The sequence below is a fragment of the Stegostoma tigrinum genome, chromosome 8 (assembly GCF_030684315.1).
Source record: "Stegostoma tigrinum isolate sSteTig4 chromosome 8, sSteTig4.hap1, whole genome shotgun sequence".
In the NCBI taxonomy this organism is placed as follows: domain Eukaryota; kingdom Metazoa; phylum Chordata; class Chondrichthyes; order Orectolobiformes; family Stegostomatidae; genus Stegostoma; species Stegostoma tigrinum.
The window spans coordinates 88,398,344-88,420,210 of NC_081361.1; positions in this window are offsets into that span (position 1 = coordinate 88,398,344).

Sequence of the window (21,867 nt, forward strand, 5' to 3'; positions counted from 1 at the left end):
AGCCTGTAAGGAACTAGATAATGAAGTCAATGTGACTGAGGGGAAGATGCAGATGATGAATGCAAAGTGGTCTGAGGTGCATTTGTTTTAATGCGAAAAGTGTAGTAGGTAAGACAGATGAACTTAGGGCCTGGATTAGTACCTGGGAGTATGATGTTATTGCCATTACTGAGACTTGGTTGAGGGAAGGGCAAGATTGGCAACTAAATATTCCATGATATAGAAGCTTCAGGTGGGATAAAGAGGGAGGTAAAAGGAGTGGAGGAGTTGCATTACTGGCCAAAGAGGATATCACAGCTGTGCTGAAGGAGGAAATTATGGAGGACTCGAGCAGTGAGGCAATATGGATTGAACTCAGAAATAGGAAGGATGCAGTAACAATGCTGGGGCTGTACTACAGGCCTCCCAACAGTGAGCGTGAGATAGAGGTACAAATATGTCGACAGATTATGGAAAGATGTAGGAGCAACTGGGTGGTGGTGGTGGAGCATTTTAATTTTCCCAACATTGACTGGGATTCACTTAGTGTTAGGGGTTTAGATGGAGCAGAATTTGTAAGGAGCATCCAGGAGGGTTTTCTAGAGCGGTATATAAATAGTCAGGTAAATAATAAATATGTAAGTAGTATGTAAAGGGGGGCCATTCTGGACCTGGCGTTGGGGAATAAACCCGGCCAGGTGGTTGAAGTTTCAGTAGGGAATTACTTTGGGAATAGTGGTCACAATTCCATAAGTGTTAGAATACTGATAGCCAAAGGAAGAGTGCTGAATTGGGGAAGGCCAACAATTGCAAAATTCGGCAAGAGCTGGGGAATGTGAATTGGGACCAACTGTTCGAGGGTAAATTCACATTTGTTATGTGAAAGTCTTTTAAAGAGAGGTTGATTAGAGTGCAGGACAGACATGTCCCTGTGAAAACGAGGGATAGAAAGGGCAAGATTAGGGAACCATGGATGACAGGTGAAATTATGAGACTAGCAAAGAGGAAAAAGGAAGCATACATAAGGTCTAGGCAACTGAAAATATCAGAAGAATATTGGGAAAGTAGGACCAATCTGAAACGAGGGATTAAGAGGGCTAAAAGGGATCATGAAATATCTTTAGCAAAGAGGGTTAAGAAAAATCCCAAAGCCTTTTATTCGTACATAAAGAGCAGGAGGGTAACTAGAGAAAGGTTTGGCCCACTCAAGGACAACAGAGGAACGTTATGTGAGGAGCCAGAGAAAATAAGTGAGATTCCTAATGCGTATTTTGTGTTGGTATTCACTGAGGAGAGGGACATGTCAGATGTGGAGGTTGGGATAGATGTTTGATTACTCTAGGTCAAGTCAGCATAAGGAGGGGGAAGTGTTGGGTATCGTAAAAGGCATTAGAGTGGATAAGCCCCCAGGTCTAGATAGGATCTATCCCAGGTAACTGAGGGAAGCGAGAGAGGAAATAGCTAGGGCCTTAACAGGTATCTTTGCAGCATCCTTGAGCGCGGGTGAGGTCCTGGAGGACTGGAGAATTGTTAATGTTATCCCCTTGTTTAAGAAAGGTAGCAAGGATAACCCACGTAATTATCGACCGGTGAGCCTGACGTCAGTGGTGGGGAAGCTCCTGGAGAAGATACTGAGGGATAGGATCCATTCACGTTTGGAAGAAAATGGGCGTATTAGTGATAGGCAGCATGGTTTTGTGCAGGGAAGGTCATGTCTTACCAACTTGATAGAATTCTTTGAGGAAGTGACAAAGTTGATTGATGAGCGAAAGGCTGTAGATGTCATATACATGGACTTCAGTAAGGCATTTGATAAGGTTCCCCATGGTAGGCTGATGGAGAAAGTGAAGTCGCATGGTGTCCAGTGTGTACTAGCTAGATGGATAGAGAACTGGCTGGGCAGCAGGAGACATAAAGCAGTAGTGGAAGGGGGTTTCTCAAAATGGAGAACTGTGACCAGTGGTGTTCCACAGGGATCCATGTTGGGACCACTGTTGGTTGTGATATATATAAATGATCTGGAGAAAGATATAGATGGTCTGATTAGCAAGTTTGCAGGTGACACCAAGAATGGTGGAGGAGCAGAGAATGATTGGGACTATCGGAGAATGCAGCAGAATATAGATAGATTGGAGAGCTGGGTGGAGAAATGGCAGCTGGAGTTCAATCCAGGCAAATGCAACGTGATGCATTTTGGAAGATCCAATTCAAGAGCGAACTATGTGGTAAATGGAAAAGCTCTGGGGAAGATTGGTGCACAGAGAGATGAGATCTGGGTGTTCCGGTCCATTGTACCCTGAAGGTGGCAACACAGGTCGATAGAGTGGTCAAGAAGACATATGGCATACTTTCGTTCATTGGACGGGGTATTGAGTACAAGAGTTGGCAGGTCATGTTGCAGTTGTATAGGACTTTGGTTCGGCCACATTTGGAATACTATGTACAGTTCTGGTCGCCACATTACCAAAAGGATGTGGATACTTTGGAGTGGGTGTAGAGGAGGTTCACCAGGATGTTGTCTGGTATGGAGGGCGCTAGCTATGAAGAGAGGTTGAGTAGATTAGGATTATTTACATTAGAAAGATGGAGGTTGAGCGGGTCCTGATTGAGGTCTACAAAATCATGTGGGGTGTAGACAGGGTGGATAGCAAGAAGCTTTTTCCCAGAGTGGGGGATTCCGTTATGAGGGGTCACGATTTCAAGATGAGAGGGGAAAAGTTTAAGGGAGATATGCATGGAAAATTCTTTACGCAGAAGGTGGTGGGTGACTGGAATGCGTTGCTAGTGGATGTGGTAGAGGTGGGCACGATAGCATAATTTAAGCTGTATCGAGACAGATACATGAATGGGCAGGTAGCAGAGGGATACAGATCCTTGGAAAATAGGCGACAGGTTTAGATAGAGGATTTGGTTCAGCGCAGGCTTGGAGGGCCGAAGGACCTGTTCCTGTGCTGTAATTTTCTTTGTTCTTTGTTCTTTTGTTGAATAAATAGGGACATTGAGCTCAAATTCATGGAAGAACGGTAAAGGCTGATAAGACATTTGTTTGTTCTCAATTGGAAAATTGCACCCAATTTGAGACACCAGACTTTATAAAGGATGTGAAGGCACGACACTTTTTATGGGAATGATGTAAAGATGAAGGCAGATGAACAGGAGGGTTGAAGCATGGAGCATGCCAGGCAGCATCTGGAGGAAAGGAGCAGTCGACGTTTTGGGCATTACCCTTCTTCAGGACTGGATGTGGGGGTAGTGGGAACTACAAATAAAGACGGGGCGGGGAGGGGGTGAATGGTGGTGCTAGTGGAGGGATCCTCATACCTACCACCAGAGTCCACGCATCACCACCATTCCACCTCCACCCCTCCCCTGCTTTATCTACAGCTCCCCCTAGCCCCACATCAATGACAAAAGTTCCAAAGGAGGTGTGAAGAAAATTTTTTTATGCACCATTACAGGATGTGGAGTACACTGTCTGAGGCTGTGGTGTATGAAGATTCAGTTGTGGTTTTTTAAAGCGGCAAAGTGAAGATCAATCTGAAGAGAAACATATGCAGCACAACTGTGAAAGGAATGGACAAATGGGATCGACTAATCAGGTTCGACCTGGGAACAGATGTAGTCCATTTAGCCCATCGGGTCTGCTCTGCCATTCAATGAAATCATGGCTGATCCAGTAATCCTCAACTTCAATTTCATGCCTTTTTCCCATAACACCTGAATCCCTTACTGATTTAAAATCTGTCTGCCTCGGCAATGAATGTACTTAATGACCCTGTCTCTACAGCCCTTTTTGGTAAAGTATTATTTATTGGTATTTTATGGGACACCTCATCAAACGCCATTTTAAAACCTAGGTAAATTACTGCATAACCCTTTTCCACAATCTCTGCCATCTCACAAATTCATTAAACTAAACAAGTTAAAATTTCTCATTTGAAAACTATGCTGATTATTCCTTATTATGTCTCATTTCTGACTGTTATCCTAATCTCTCATTTTGTAAAGATTTCATTATTTTTCTACCAGAGATGTTAAGCTGACTGCTGTTTAGTTCCCGGGATATGTTAGCCCTAGTTGCACTTTTGTGGGAACTGGAATGATGGGCTGAATGGCCTCTTTCCATAGGATAATCCCTCAATGATTCTGTGAAGTGTAATTTTCACACTAAACACACCAGCCGGACTGACCGCTGCTCCATTGCTACAGCAACAGTTCAGGGACTTGCAATGGACCAGAATCAGAATTATCACAGAGTAGAATGAAGCCATTCAGCCCAATATGTCTGCACTAGCTCTAATATCAACATTATTTCACAGATTACACAACCTTTTGATATTTTGAGGGTCAAGTATCAAATATTCCAATATAGAATAGAATAGAAAATATCCTTTATTGTCATGTAAGCCAAAACATAAGTACAGGAGTGTAGTGAAAAACTTTTACAATGACTTCCTCTAATGGCACCATCTTAGATACAAGTACCTTGAACATAGAACATAGAACATTACAGCACAGTACAGGCCCTTCGGCCCTCAATGTTGTACCTTGGTAGAAATCTTGGATACAAAAGTGGAATAAAAGGAAAACTAGTAGCATTACTTTGCTGTGTCTAAAAGAAAAGTTAGAAATAAGATGATTAGAACATAGCTAAAAGGTTGACATTACAGTTTGGTAAAGAATTTCAAATAGCAGCAGCTCAGCACCTGGTCTGACCTCTCCCCTACACACCAGGGCCCAGTCCAACAACTGTTCCGCTCCACTGCAGCCTCCAGTCTGTTCTGCACCAGCACTCAGCTGCAATAAGGTATGTTGCACTGCACCAGGACTCGTTCCCCTCACACTGCACCAGGACTCGTTCCTCTCACACTGCACCAGGACTCGTTCCCCTCACACTGCACCAGGACTCGTTCCCCTCACACTGCACCAGGCCTCGTTCCCCTCACATTGCACCAGGCCTCGTTCCCCTCACATTGCACCAAGGCACATCTCCCCTCATGCTGCACCAGGCCTCGTTCCCCTCACACTGCACCAGGACTCATTCCTCTCACACTGCACCAGGACTCGTTCCCCTCACACTGCACCAGGACTCGTTCCCCTCACACTGCACCAGGACTCGTTCCCCTCACACTGCACCAGGTCTCGTTCCCCTCACGCTGCACTAGGGCACATCTCCCCTCACGCTGCACCAGGCCTTGTTCCCCTCACGCTGCACCAGGACTCATTCCCCTCACACTGCACCAGGCCTTGTTCCCCTCACACTGCACCAGGCCTTGTTCCCCTCACACTGCACCAGGACTCATTCCCCTCACACTGCACCAGGCCTCATTCCCCTCACGCTGCACTCGGGCACATCTCCCCTCCATTTGCACCAGGCCTCGTTCCCCTCACGCTGCACCAAGGCACATCTCCCCTCATACTGCACCAGGCCTTGTTCCCCTCCATTTGCACCAGGCCTCGTTCCTCTCACACCGCTCCAGGACTCATGTCCCCTCTCACTGCACTGCGTCTCACTTCCCATCGAGATGCTCTGGGACACATATCACATTGCGCTGCTCTGGAACACATATCACATCGCGCTGCTCTGGGACACATATCACATCGCGCTGCTCTGGGACACATATCACATCGAGCTGCTCTGGGACACATATCACATTGCGCTGCTCTGGGACACATATCACGTCGCGCTGCTCTGGGACACATATCACATCGCGCTGCTCTGGGACACATATCACATCGAGCTGCTCTGGGACACATATCACATTGCGCTGCTCTGGGACACATATCACATTGCGCTGCTCTCGGACACATATCACATTGCGCTGCTCTGGGACACATATCACATCGAGCTGCTCTGGGACACATATCACATTGCGCTGCTCTGGGACACATATCACATTGCGCTGCTCTCGGACACATATCACATCGCGCTGCTCTGGGACACATATCACATTGCGCTGCTCTGGGACACATATCACATTGCGCTGCTCTGGGACACATATCACATTGCGTTGCTCTCGGACTGCTACGAAGAGAGAGAAAAGGAAAAGAACAGGTGAAGCAGAGCAACTCCAGGTGAAACATTCTACTCGGCTGCCATTTCGCCAGTGGAATATTCAAATATATAACTGTCTTTTTTTCTCTCTTCTATTGCCTTGATTGAAACACCCTTTCATTTTGCCATAGTTGCTTAGTAGTTACTGTGTTTTGTTATTGTTCTGCCTTGGTGATTTAACAAGTTGCCGATAAGCAAATCCTGCCTAAGTTAGTTTAAAGCAAGAGAGTCTTTGTGCATTGAACAGGCAGATTGTGATGGATGAATGCAAAAGACCTGTCAGATCTTTGGGTTTTATTTGAATAAGAAATACATTTAATTATTTGAGGAAAATTATCGCCTGAAGCTGAAAACAAAAATAAGTTCACAAGAACGCATTTTAAAATGTTTCAGTCACCTTCCCTCACCTCTCTCTGAGGCAAATTATCACATTTCAATAAAAGTAGAGACATCTTGACCTCTTAACAAATGAATAAAGGGTTTATCTTATTTCTAACTTATTTTTTAGACACTGTAAGGAATGCTACTCAGTTTTCCTTTGATTCCTCCTTTGTCATCAAGATTTGTACCTAGGTACATGCACCTAAGATAGCGCCATTAGGGGTAGCCATTGTAAAAACTTTTCACTACACTCCTGGGGTGACTTGGTGGCTCAGTGGTTAGTGCTGGGGACCTGGGCTTGATTCCAGCCTTGGGTGACTGTCTGTATGGAGTTTGCACATTCTCCCTGAGTCTGTGTGGGTTTCCTCCCTGGTCCAAATATGTGCAGGTTAGGTGGATTGGCCATGCTAAACTGCCCATAGTGGCCAGAGATTAGGTGAAGTGGATTAACCCTGGGAAATACAGGGATAAGGTAGGGGAGGTTGAGTCTGGATGGGATGCTCTTTGGTGTGGGCTTATTGGGCCAAATGGCCTGTTTCCAAACTATTGGGGCTTTTTGAGTTGTCAAACCATTTGATAGGAAGCAGATCAATAGATGAGTCTGCAAATGGTTTTTCCCACCTGGCACAGTTGCTTAAGCAAACAAAGTTTCTAGTTGTTGCCTGATGTCTCGGAGCATTCATTTTACATGCAGCTTTAGCCATCAAAAGCTCTAGAGGCATGGGACCAGTAGTCAATTCCGCAAACACTTTCAGGTTGTTGAGTGGAAACATGAGGTTCCTCTGATGTATTGGACTTAATGCTTAAATAAATGAGTCTGAATGTTTTTGATTCCATTAAGCACAGTGTCATAAGTAGCCACCTAGAGATGTAAATAAATAATTAGGCAGGCAAAACCCAGATCACCTTTTACAATAATGGAAAATTAATGATAAATGCCAGTTCAAGCCAAATGGAAACTAAACTAGAATCACGAAAATGCATTAGATGTACACTGGCGGACAATTAATTTTTTAATTGTGTTCCTGTATGTGAAATTGTGGAATACAACAAAGTATTGCAAATCTGAACTATTAAGTTGGTAGAGATTCTGGAGCCTTTAGTCAAAACAAGAATATTGTGCTGGATGAATTTGCAATTCACAACTTAAAAAGGCCACAGTTGGTCATTCCAATGTTCCCAAATTATTTTTCTATGTCTGCACTCCTGTAGTTTCTAGGTTTTTATTTGCATTGTGTGAACATGACTAAAAGGCTCCTGTTTTTTCAGACGGTGACATTGAACAGTCATTACAGATGCATGACATTTTGATATGTACCATTTTCCAGCACAAAATCCCTGCGTTATGTAAACCCACAGAGATGCAATTAGATGAGCCACAGGTAGCCAAAAGAATAAATTAATTACCTCAGTCATAAAAAAGGTCAAGAATTAATTGAATATCGATCCCCGCTTGGAAATGGTTTCATATTTTATGGAACAGTTTCAAAATTCTGTACCTGATCACAGCCAGAGCAGGTGTTTTCCACCAGAGCTCCGCTCTCTGTTATGTTAGCCCTCCAAAGTGAGGCCACTGACACTCCCACCCTCTTGTTTGCAATGAATCTTTTCCTTCTTAGAAATCAGTGAAAGGGGAGCTGTTGAAATATTGTGAAAAACCTTGCAGCCCCTGCTTTCTTGATGAAGCTCCAAAGAGGTTGGCCTGGGGCAGAGTGAGGTTAGGGCCATAAGGGAGGGTGGTGGGGGCAAGTGGGTTTAGGGCAAGTGGGCAAGCTCCCATAAGGTGAGGAAGGTGACAGATAACATTCAGAGTGGGAGCCAGCTTCTATTGGAGGGTAACAGATAGTGTCCTGAATGGGGCAATGGGACCGGTGTGACCAAGCTCCCATGGTGATACGGGCATACAGGATGCCAGATTGAGTCTGTAGCTGGGGGAAGATGAAAGCAGGTCAGTGGTGGGGGGTGTGGGGTGGCGCAAGGGGGTGGAGCAGGGGAAGGGTGTTTAGTTCTGGAGTTAGGGAAGGGGGCTGTTAGATCTGGAGCAGGTTAGAGGTGTCACGATGCAGGCAATGTAAATGTTTGGGGAAAGGGGTAGTTAGGAATGTATCAGGTAAGTGTATGACCAGTTCAATAAGTACTCAGGATTTAGACTATGTATTTACTTGTCAATGCATTTAATAGTCTAACTTGCCCTGAGTGACCATTAACTTAATTTCTGGCAACACTCCTAAATCTCTATTATAATGGAATGTTATGGAGTTCTTCCCGGCACGAGGGATTCCCCAACAGGACCTTTTAGCTCTCGATAACAAAGTGTGGGGCTGAATGAACACAGCAGGCCAAACAGCATCGTAGGAGCATAAAAGCTGACCTGGCTCCTAAGATGCTGATTGGCCTGCTGTGTTCATCCAGCTTCACACTTTGTTACCTTGGATTCTCCAGCATCTGCAGTTCTCATTATCTCTGATCACCTTTTAATTTTCATGCAGTTTCTTTGGAGTCTGTAATGAAGAAGGCCCCTGCATGGTCTCCATACACAACTTGCATCTATGCTGGAGAACTACTGTCAGGCCTCAGGAAATTGGGAAAATGTCCACATCAGCCAGTACATTTTAGAATTTTTTTGTGATGTGCCTGGCCTTGAGGAACCTCCCCATATTAAATGGAATTAGCATCAAATTGAAATATTTTCGCAGGCAGCGTGTCAAGACATTGTAATCCATTGATAATTCCTCCATTTTAATTTGACGGTATGACATCAAAAATAATAGTTTGGGACGTAAACTTGAGTTTATGGAAGAAGCTGAAATTTAATTAACACATTTTAAAACTATTGGGCCACATCTTCTGAGGAGTAATAAGCATGGCTGCATTGTCAACCATGGATAATTGAATTGTTAGAACATCCCACAACTCAAGTGTTGTTCTGCTTTACCTTATGGGTCTAATACTATTGTTTTCACCGAAATACAAGTGCAGCCTCCTTCAGAGAGTTTCTTTTCTTCACTTGTGGGATTTGAGCGTTGTCTTGGCCAGCATTTATTGCTTGTCCCTAGTTAACATTGAGAAGGTGTTGGTGAGCTGCCTTCATGAACCCCAGCCCATGTGTTCCAGGTAGACCCAAAATGCTCTTAGGGAGGGAATTTCAGGAGCTTGACCCAGCGACAGTGGAGGAACGGTGATATATTTCCAAATCAGGAGGGTGAGTGGCTTGGAGGGAACCTTCAAGGGGGTGGTGTTCCCATATGTCTTCTGCCCCTGTCCTTCTAGATGGAAGTGATGGTGAGTTTGGAAAGTGCTGCCTAAGGATCTTTAGTGAACTTCTCCAATACTCTTGTAAAAAGCCATCTGGCTCACACCAATATCCTTTATAGATGGAAACCTGCTCTATTTACCTAGTCTGGTCACTATGTGGTTCTAGGTCCTCATTGACTAAAAATGTCCCCTGAAAACATAGAAGCCCCTACAGTGTGGAAACAGATTATTTGGCCCAACAAATCCACATTGACCCTCTGAAGAGCATCCCACCCACATGCATCTTCCTACCCCTGCATTCCCATATTGGCTATGACACCTAACCTACACATTCCTGAATACTATGGACAATTTAGCATAGCCAATTCGCCTAGCCTGCACACCTTCAGCTGATGGGAGGAAACCAGAGCACCCAGCATAAACCTGTGCAGACACACGGAGAATATGCAAACTCCACATAGAAAGTCATCCAAGAATGGAATTGAGCCCAGGTGTCTGCTGCTGAGAGGTAGAAGTGCTCGACACTGAGCCACCATACTGCCCAAGTTACGGGCTATACTTGAGCTAGGTAGGAATTGAACCTGCAGTCTCCTGACCTGCAGTCAGACACATTATCCACTACACCACTGGCCTCGTGCAAACCACTACACAGCCTATAAACAAACTGAAATGGGAAGGCCCTGCTTCATGAGATTGTGGTGTACTTACCCTCCATGGATTGCAGCAGTGGAAGAAGGCAGCTCACCTCCACCTTCCCAAGGGCAACTAGAGATGGCAGTAAATGCTGGCCTAGCTAGTGATCCCCAAATCCTATGAACAAATGAAAAACAAATTCTGGACGGGCAAGAAATATAAAGAGAGATTTTAACTGGACAAGCAGGATGTAACCTCTTTAGTGTAGTGTTAGTGGGGCAACAGTGTGCGCTTTGTGATGTTGTGTGACACCACCTTGTCACCCCTTTCTAGGAAGGCCTGCCACATCCTGTGGCACTGTGGCCAGGAATAGGACTTGGCCCACATCTAGGGAACCCCGGGGTAGAGCCCCTACCCACTAAGAGCAGCTGTCCATACAGATGCCAACAATGAGCAATAGCCTTATCCTCTTGTCCACATGCTCTGACTCCTAACGTTTATAGCTCCCTGATAACAAGGATTCTTATCAGCGAGGAAAAGTAAAATCTATTGAGGCCAAAAGGCAGATTAAACTGTTTGGAAACAAAAACTTTGCTAATAACTTTATGCTTCAGTATTTATTCAAAATATAGGCTCCTGTAAAGGCTTTGAGGATTTGCTCATTGCCTTACTTCATCATATGATGACTATTTAGCCAATCAAGCTAACAGTTATGCCCACTGGTATAATACATGTCAAATGCAAAATGAAGCATATGTTCATGTCTCTATGACGTCCAACCAATGCAGCAATTTATGCAAATCTACTTTCACATGAATGATAAAATAGAGGGCAATCTATAACGCACTTAGCAAATTTACATGCCATTTAAAGAAATGATAATGCTCAAAATGTTACACATTAACTAATACGTTTTTATATTTTAGTTTATCTTAATAATCTTGATTCATTTCCAGTCTAGCTGCTATTAACTGAAAAGAGCTACCTTGTGACAGTATTCCAAAACTTGACTGGAATGTGCTGTCATACATCCCACCTCAACTTTAGTAGCATTTCAGAGCCGTAATATAATTATCAGTGGTGCAACGTGACAATTCTCATGTCTGTTAGCAGCTTCCAGTAGATACATGGGACACCTCCACTTGCAACTTCCCCTCCAAGCCATTCACCATCCTGACTTGTAAATATATTACTGTTCCTTCAGTATCTCTGGGTCAAAATCCTGAACTTTCCTTAAGGGCGTTGTGGCTTAACCTACAACACACAGGCAGCAGAGGTTCAAGTAGACAGCTCACTACCAATTTCTCAAGGGCAACTGTGGATGGACAACAAATGCTGATCCAGACAGCAATGCCCACATGCCAGGAATGAATAAAAAGATGGTCCTTCATGCATCAAGTTGACATTAGAATTCCTGTCTTTGTTTTCATACCCATTTAGGATTATTCCATGGCACAACATGGTGGGCCGAAGGGCCTGTACTGTGCTGTACTTTTCTATGTTCTATGTTCTATGTTCATTTGTGACATTGCCCTTCGCTATCTTTATAATGTCCTCCAACTAATGAATCCCCCGAGACATCCTTATTCATCTAATTCTGATGTCTCTCAGGCTTCCTGAATTTAACCACTCCATTATTCACTGTTCCTACAGCACCTAGACTCTAAGTTTTGAAATTCCCTTGCTAAACCTCTCCACTTCTAATTTTACATTTTTTACATCCTCTCCCTTCTACAAGTTCTAAGTCCTGCCTCTTTGACCAAGACTTTGGTTGTCTTCCCTCATATGTCTTATGTGCCAAATTCTGGTTCATAACGGTCACAGGAATGGCTTTGTGATGCTTTGTGATGAGACTGTTTATAAAGACAAATTGTTGTTTGTGGCAAAGATAGGAACTAGGGTAGAACAAATGTAGTTTTTGTAAAATCTCCAAAGCACTATTTGGTCAGGATAAAATTTCCCATCAGCCCATCTCATTCCTTACTTTATCCCAGATACTTGGCCACACATTTTCAATTCACCCATCTATCCCCATATGCTTCTCATAATTTTCATTAGGTTTAACTCCTGCTCTTACCCCAATTCCTTACGTTTGGGTGCACAATTTCAAATACTCTAGCTCCATACAATTTAGAAGAATCATCCATTGTCCCAATATGAAATTATAGATTTGAACATCCATTGACTCAACACACTAGCCCCCACTCACTACATGTTGTGACACATTTTAACAGCCCCCACCTTTGCAAGGGATATACTAGAAAAGGCATCCTGAAAGACCTCCTTTTATTTCCATCAACATTAACTGGAAATAATGATTTTTAGGCAAAGTCAAAATTCTTTTCTCATTCTTTCTTTATCTCATAGGACATCTAGTGGCATTCTGCATAACAACTGTGCCTGGCATCAAATGTTCAAAGAAATTCTCACGGCCTGGAGAATGGGACTGAAAGGTCAGAAAAGTGGTTTCACTATTGGAGGGTAGTGGCTGGGTGGCAGAAAGTAATGCAAAATGGCACGTGTGGTGTGGTCACCATCTTTCCACTGCTACATCATCATGTCAACAATAGAAAGGGTGGCAGATGGACCTCACACATCTGGAGCCAAAGTGGACCCCTGAGGTGACCCCTTAAAGGCTACTTTCTTACCCTGCAGTCACTTTGTCAGTGTGAGGTGGGAGAGAGGGCTGATTCACAATTTGGAGAAACTGTTAGGTAACCCCTAGCACACTTCCTGTGGATTCCAATGGGCAGGAGTGCCCTCATGTTGCAGCTGGAGCATCAAGAGCAGCCGCCACCAGTGGTGGCACTGTTGAGCACTGCTGACTGTCTGATTGGTCCAGCTGTTGTTGGAGAGTGGGCCACGACTAACACAGGGACTGGGCCTTGTGTTTTGCTGAAGTGGGATTACCCCTATGTCTGGCCCAAGTACAGAGACCTTTTCAATCTCCTTAAATCCAGATCAGATATGCCTCTATCACAAAAAACAACCTTCCTTCTATTGAAGATAATAAAATATGAGGCTGGATGAACACCGCAGGCCCAGCAGCATCTCAGGAGCACAAAAGCTGACGTTTCAGGCCTAGACCCTTCATCAGAGAGCTGATGGTCCACCTTCACACTTTGTTATCTTGAAGATTATTGTGTTGGTTTGTGTTCTCAATCTTTTGTATCTTCTGCCCAATGAATGAGGGTGGAAAAATGTGTAACCAGGATGGGACAGGTCTTTGATAATGTTGGCTGCTTTGCCGAGGCAGCCGGAAGTTTAGACGGATTCAATAGAAGGAAGTGATAATGGGAACTGCAGATGCTGGAGAATCCAAGATAATAAAATGTGAGGCTGGATGAACACAGCAGGCCCAGCAGCATCTCAGGAGCACAAAAGCTGATGTTTCGGGCCTAGACCCTTCATCAGAGGGTCCAGGCCCGAAACGTCAGCTTTTGTGCTCCTGAGATGCTGCTTGGCCTGCTGTGTTCATCCAGCTTCACACTTTGTTATCTTGGATTCTTCAGCATCTGCAGTTCCCATTATCTCTGATCACAATAATCTTCAACATCAGTGCACTGTAGGGCTGCATACTTGTCCCCTCACTATTCTCTTTATACACTGATTGTGTGACCAAATCCAGCTACAGCTCCATTTACAAATTTGCTGATGACACCACCATAGTAGGTTCATTCTCAAATTGCCAAGAGAGAGAGTACAGGAAAGAGACAGCTTAGTGACATGGTGTAAAGACAGCAATCTCTGCTTCAGTGTCAGCAAAATGAAGGAGCTGGTCAGTGACTTTGAGAAGTGGTTGGAGGACATGCCCCGGTCTGTATCAGTGGTGCTGAGGTAGAGATGGTCGAGAGCTTCAAGTGTCTAGGACTAAATATCACCAACAATCTATCTTTGTCCATCCACATCGCCACAGCCTGGAAAGTGCACCAATGCCTCTACTTTGTCAGAAGGCTAAGGCATGTCCACAATGGCTCTTATGAATTTTCATGGGTGCACCATAGAAAGCATCCTGTCCAGTTGCATCACAGCTTATTATGGCAATTGCTCTGCCTAAGACCTTGAGAAATGACAGGAAGTTGTGAACACAACCCAGTTTATCAGTAAAACCAGGCTTCCATCCATTGCCTCCATCTACACTTCTTGCTGCCTCGCAAAAGCAGCCAACATCATCAAAGACCCCTCCCACCCCAGTTATACTCTCTTCCACCCTCTTCCATTGGACACAAAAGTTTGAAAACATGTACCAACAGATTTGAGAACAGCTTCTTCCCCACTGTTATCAGACTGATGAATGGGCCTCTCATATATTAGAGTTGATCTTCCTCTGCACCTTCTCTGTAACTGTATTCTGTATTCTGTGATATTACCCTGATATATTTATGTAATGTATGATTTGTCTGGGTAGTATGTAAAGCAACACTTTTCACTGCATCTCCGTACACGTGAAGGAATAAATCAATTCAAGTCAAATTAAGTCGGAGCTCTGATAGGAAGAGCATTAGGCTGTCTGAGGTTTGCAAGTGAGAGGTAGAGGCTGTAACATTAGCCACATGGGATTTTAGCTGCCTTCCCAGCCAACTTCTACTGAAGCAGTGTGCAACTTAGCCTGACCTCTACGCTTTTCAGCCTCAATTGTTGCCCTTAAATGACCAATTATTAACCACTTAAGGACCACTTCCTGAAGTCAGTGTTGAGACTGATGGGTAGAGTTCAGCGATGGGGTGGGTATGGCAGCAGGTTACCTTGCTTGGCCTCAGGCAGAAGTGGGGAGTAACTGCTCTCCATGGCCCCTTTCCACATCAGGCATCTCCACTCCAAGGTCTGATCCTCATTGGTACTTCCTTCACCCCATCAGGCTGTCCATCACGACCATAACCCCTCTCCACTCTTCCCCATCTGCACCTGTGACATCAACCTTTCCTTTCTTCCTCTCCCCTTCCACCCCACCACTGCTGTGAGAAGCCCCATTCCTCCAGCACTTATCTGGGCCCTGGACTCCAGGGCTTTGGGAGGAATTTTGTAGTGGCGCCTCTTTTGTGCCTGGGGGATCTGGAGACACCTCCTTGTCATCCCTTTCCAGGAAGGCCTGCCACATCTTGTGGCACTGTAGCCAGGAATAGGCCTTGGCCCACATCTAGGGACCCCAGGGGTAGAGCCCCTAACCACTAAGAGCCACTGCCCACACAGATGTCAACAGTTGCTCTGCATCCAGAAACATCATCAAAAGACTTGGAGCTGGCGGTTGCTGCTGACACACTGAGGTCTTTGTTTGAAGATAGATGCAGGTACAACTGTGGAGCTGGAGGAGTTTGGGGTGGCACTCAGGAATGGGGGTCATGCCAGATGAATCATGTGACCAGTCAGTTCCATGGTGACTTCCAGTAGGTCACCCTTTCCTGATGCCAGGTCCTTCAGACAAACACCAAGTACCTTTGAGTGCTCCACTTTTGAAGCTGCGGTCAACAAGGTTTGCTCCTTAAACTCCCCAAATGGTGAGTTCCCTGTCCCCTGTTGGATTCATACAAACAGCAGTGAGTTGAGGCTCCTAAAGCAGGCATTCATTGCACACTTAGGGCCTCAATTCATGATGAGTTTCCAAGTCCTTTCATGGACTTATTTAGGATGAGGTAGGAAAGTGATGGGAGCCTGCCATTCTTCCACCTGATTAAATGCTCCCTGAACCATCAAACACAGCACAGGAAAGGGCCCTTAGTACCCAGTGATATAACCCATTGGCTACAATCAGCTTGGCCAGCAGCCGTCTGATGCTGGACTCAGATAGTTCACCTAGCTCCAATCAAAATGATGCTGCAGTCGACAGTGATGTGCTCCCTACTCACTCATCGAATGTTTGGGAAAGCCCTAACCACTGAAAATTCCCCAAGTCTGAATGAACTACCAACCCAGCAAGCATCAATCTCTAACACATCCCAGGATCTTACCTGATATCAATTTCCAAACGACAGATTGTGTGCAAGGGTGCTTGTGTTCATTTTAAATTGGATTTGTTGCTCAATGTAATTAAATATATTCCATGTACTACTGTATTCTTTGAAAAAAAAGCTCAAATATATTTAAGGTATTATGGAAGACTTTGATTTGATTTGAAGCTCCAAATCTACTCAGCTGTATCAAATGAAAAAAAATTACACACAATATTTACTCACTGCAAAATACTGTCTCAAGCTAACAAATGAGTATGTAGCAAAAATCTATTCTGCCCCTTGAGTCTGGTCCTACATTCAACAAGACCATGATCAACGTGTTTGTGTTCAGAATTCTATACTTCTATCGATTTCTGACACCCTTCAATTTCTTGCATAACAAAAATAAATGCATTTTTTAAAGCACCATTACTTTAAAATATGAGAAAACAAGATGCAGAGCTGGATGAACACAGCAGGCCAAGCAGCAACAGAGGAGCAGGAAGGCTGACGTTTCGGGCCTAGACCCTTCTTCAGAAAGGGGGGAGGGGGAGGAGATTTTGACACAAGTAGAGAGAGGGGAGGTGTGTAGAAGATGGATAGAGGAGCAGATAGGTGGAGAGGTGACAGACAGGTCATAGAGGTGGAAATGGAACAAGTAAAGATGAGTGTAGATGGGGAGTTAGGGAGGGGATAGGTCTGTCCAGGGAGGACAGACAGGTCAAGGAGGCGGGTTGAGGCTGGTAGGTAGGAGGTGGAGTGGGAGTTGAGGTGGGAGGAGTAGATAGGTGGGAGAAAGGACAGACAGGTTAGGGAGGCAGGGATGAGCTGGGCTGGTTTTGGGATGTGGTGGGAGGAGGGGAGATTTTGAAGCTTGTGAAGACCACATTGATACCATTGGGCTGCAGGGATCCCAAGCGAAATATGAGGTGTTGTTCCTGCAACCTTCAGGTGGCATCATTGTGGCACTGCAGGAGGCCCAGGATAGTCATGTTGTGTGAGGAATGGGAGGGGGAGTTGAAATGGTTCACGACTGGGGGTGGGGGGGGGGGGGGGGGTGCAGTCGTTTTCATGAACCGAGCAGGTGCTCCTAAGATGCTGCATGGCCTGCTGTGTTCATCCAGCTCAACACTTTGTTATCTCGGATTTCCCAGCATCCGCAGTTCCCATTATCTCTGGTCCCAAGCCTCCGCTTGGTTTCCCCTATGTAGAGGAAGCCACATCGGGAACAGTGGATGCAGTATATCACATTAGCAGATGTGCAGGTGAACATCTGTTTGATGTGAAAGGTCTTCTTGGGGCCTGGGATGGGGGTGAGGAGGGTAGTGTAGGGGCTGTTGTAGCACTCCCTGCAGTTGCAGGAAAAGATGTCAGGAGTGGTGGGGTTGGAGGGGAGTGTGGAGTGGACAAGGCAGTCATGGAGAGCGTGTTCCCTTCGGAAAGCAGATAATGGTGGGGAGGGAAAAATGTCTTTGGTGGTGGGGTCGGATTGCAGATGGCAGAAGTATCAAAGGATGATAGGTGGGATCCGGAGGTTGGTGGGGTAGTACATGAGGATGAGGGGCATTCTGCTTTGGTTGTTGTTGCAGGGAGGGGGTGATGGATGAGTTGTGGGATATATAAGGATGTTGCTGAGATTGGAGGGTTTGAGCTATAGGGAGAGGCTGAATGGGCTGGGACTCTTTTCCCTGGAGTGTCAGAGGCTGGGGAGTGACCTTACAGAGGTTTATAAAATCATGAGCAGCATGGATCGGGTGAATAGCCGAGATCTTTTCCCTAGTGTGGGGTAGTTCAAAACCAGAGGACATACGTTTAACGTGAGAGGGGAAAGATTTAAAAGGGACCCAAGGGGCAACTTTTCATGCAGAGAATGGTGCGTGCATGGAATGGGCAGCCAGAGGAAGTGGTGGAGGCTGATACAATTGAAACATTTAAATGGCATCTGGGTTTGTATATGAATAGGAAGTGTTTAGAGGGATATCAGCCAAATGTTGACAAATGACTAGATTAATTCACGATATCTGGTTGGCACGGATAAGTTGGATCAAAGGGTCTGTTTCCACGCTGTTCAACTCTGTGACTCTACTTTAGCTCCAGTTGCCATGACTTCCAAAGCCAGACAATCTTTTGAGAGGAAAGATCGCTCCTCATCTTTATACTAAAAGGGTGAACAATCCCTCATGTCAAACTGGTACCCCACCAAGTTCTGGATTCTCCTGCAAGAGGAAAAATTCTTTCAACGCCCAACTTATCAGGACCAAACTGGGTCTTATACATGTCGAGAAAAGCCACTCTTACTTTTTTAAAAGGGCATTGAAAGCAAGCCCAGTCAGTCCAACCATCTTGTTATGACAACCTGCTCAATCCAGGTATCAAGAAAGTATGAGCTTCTCTCGACCACCTCCTTCATTATATGTGGAGACCAAAACTGCTCACAATATTTAAGATGTGGCCTCAGCAGATCTGTAGCATAACATCCTTACTTTTACGTTCAATTCTCCTTCTGGCAAAGGATAGGATCCAATTAGCCTTCTTTTCTGGTAAGTAACAGAACCATCATGCAATAATAGTATTAGCCTTTTCTCCATTCCAGTATCCAAAGGCTGAAGGAAAAGCAAAACTATGAAGGTTCTGCTGCCCTGAAATTATTAAGTAAATGTCAAGACAAGCAGACCTCAAGAGGAATCACTGTCGTGATGGAAATGTTGGTAGTTATCCAGATCTGTCCAAGTCAATCATTCGAACATATGTTGAAGTCATTTAATTAATATGTAGCTTCATTTCAGAACTGTGACTCACATTTTCCAGTCAGAACTTTTTACTGATGCATTTAGACAGTGACCACGTTCAGGTCATGAAGTCATACAGCACAGAAGTTCGCCCTTTGGCCCACCTCATCCATTCCGACCAGGTTTCCTAAACTGACCAAGCCCCATTTGCCTGTGATAACAAAGTGTGGAGCTGGATGAACGCAGCAAGCCAAGCAGCATCTTAGGAGCTCAAAAGTTGACGTTTCAGGCCTAGACCCTTCATCAGAAAAGGGGGAGGGGGAGACGGTTCTGAAATAAATAGGGAGAGAGGGGGCGGAGGATCGAAGATGGATAGAGGAGAAGATAGGTGGAGAGGAGACAGACAAGTTAAAGAGGAGGGGATGGAGCCCGTAGAGGTGAGTGTAGGTGGGGAGGTAGGGAAGGGATTGGTCAGTGCGGGGAGGATGGACAGGTCAAGGGGGCGGCATGAGGTTAGTAGGTAGGAAATGGATGTGCGGCTTGAGGTGGGAGGAGGAGATAGGTGAGAGGAAGAACAGGTGAGGAGGGCGGGGACAAGTTGGGCTGGTTTTGGGATGCAGTGGGGGGAGGGGAGATTTTGAAGCTTGTGAAGTCCACATTGATACCATTGGGCTGCAGGGTTCCTAACTGGAATATGAGTTGCTGATCCTGCAACTTTCGAGTGGCATCATTGTGGCACTGCAGAAGGCCCAGGATGGACATGTCGTTTAAGGAATGGGAGGGGGAGTTGAAATGGTTTGCGACTGGGAGGTGCAGCTGTTTATTGCGAACTGAGCGTTGGTGTTCTGCAAAGCAGTTCCCAAGCCTCCGTTTGGTTTCCCTGATGTAGAGGAAGCCACAACGGGTACAACAGATGCAGCATACCACATTGGCAGATGTGCAGGTGAACATCTGCTTGATGTGGAAAGTCTTCTTGTGGCCTGAGATGGGGGTGAGGGAGGAGGTGTGGGGGCAAGTATAGCACTTCCTGCGGTTGCAGGGGAAAGTGCCGGCTGTGGTGGAGTTGGAGGGGGGCGTGGAGCGGACAAGGGAGTCACGGAGAGTGTGGTCCCTCTGATAAGCAGACAAGGGTGGGGATGGAAAAAATGTCTTTGGTGGTGGGGTCGGATTGTAGATGGCGGAAGTGTCGCAGGGTGATGCGTTGAATCTGGAGGTTGGTGGAGTGACATGTGAGGATGAGGGGGATTCTCTTTTGGCGGTTATTGCGGGGACGGGGTGTGAGGGATGAGTTGCGGGAAATGTGGGAGACACAGTCGAGAGTGTTCTCGACCACTGCAGGAAGGAAGTTGCGGTTCTTGAAAAATGAGAACATTGGAGATGTATGGGAGTGGCATGCCTCATCCTGGGAGCAGATGCAGTGGAGGCGAAGGAATTGGGAATAGGGGATGGAATTTTTGCAAGAAGGTGGATGGGAGGAGGCGTATTCTAGGTAGCTGTGGGAGTCGGTGGGCTTGAAATGGATATTGGTTTCTAGCCCACCTTCCTGCAAATAATCCAGCCTCTATTTCCAAATCTTTCGCTTCTGCCACATCTGCTCCCAGGATGAAGCATTCCACTCCTGTACATCTCAGATGTCCTCGTTCTTCAAGGACTGTAACTTACCCCCGGCAACAGTTAAGAAATCCCTCGACCGTGTCTCCCGCATTTCCCGTAACTCATCCCTCACACCCCGCCCCTGCAATAACCGCCAAAACAGAATCCCCCTCGTCCTCACGTACCACCCCACCAACCTCCAGATCCAATGCATCATCCTCCAACACTTCCGCCATCTGCAATCCGACCCCATCGCCAAAGACATTTTTCCATCCTCACCCTTGTCTGCTTTCCGGAGCAACCACTCTCTCCGTGACTCCCTTGTCCGCCCCACACTCGCCTCCAACCCCACCACACCCAGCACTTTCCCCTGCAACCGCAGGAGGTGCTACACTTGCCCCCATACCTCCTCCCTCACCCCCATCTCAGGCCACAAGAAGACTTTCCATTTCAAGCAGATATTCACCTGCACATCTGCTAACATGGTATACTGCATCCGCTGTACCCATTGTGGCCTCCTCTATATCAGGGAAACCAAGTGGAGGCTTGGGGACCGCTTTGCAGAACACCTCCGCTTGGTTCACAATACACAACTGTACCTCCCAGTTGCAAACCATTTCAACTCCCCCTCCCATTCTTTAGACGACATGTACATCCTGGGCCTCTTGCAGTGCCACAACGATACCACCTGAAGGTTGTGGGAACAGCAACTCATATTCCGCTTGGGAAGCCTGCAGCCTAATGGTATCAATGTGGATTTCACAATCTACAAAATCTCCCCTCCCACCACTGCATCCCAAAACCAGCCCAGCTCATCCCCGCCTCCCTAATCTGTTCTTCATCTCACCTATCCCCTCCTCCCACCTCAAGCCGCACCTCATTTCCTACCTACTAACCTCATCCTGTCCCATTGACCTGTCTGTCCTCCCCAAACTGATCTATCCCCTCCCTACCTCCCCATCTGCACGCACCTCTACAGGCTCCATCCCCACCCCTTTAACTTGTCTGTCTCCTCTCCACGCATCTTCTCCTCTATCCATCTTCGATCTGCCTCCCCCTCTCTCCCTACTTATTTCAGAACCCTCTCCCTTTTCTGATGAAGGGTCTAGGCCCAAAGCATCAGCTTTTGTGCTCCTAAGATGCTGCTTGGCCTGCTGTGTTCATCCAGCTACACACCTTGTTATCTTGGATTCTCCAGCATCCGCAGTTCCTATTATCTCCCATTTGCCTGTGTTTGGCGCAGATTCCTCTAAACCATTCTTTGTTCGTTTTCCATCCAGATGGCTTTTAAATGTTGTAATTGTATCAGCCTCTG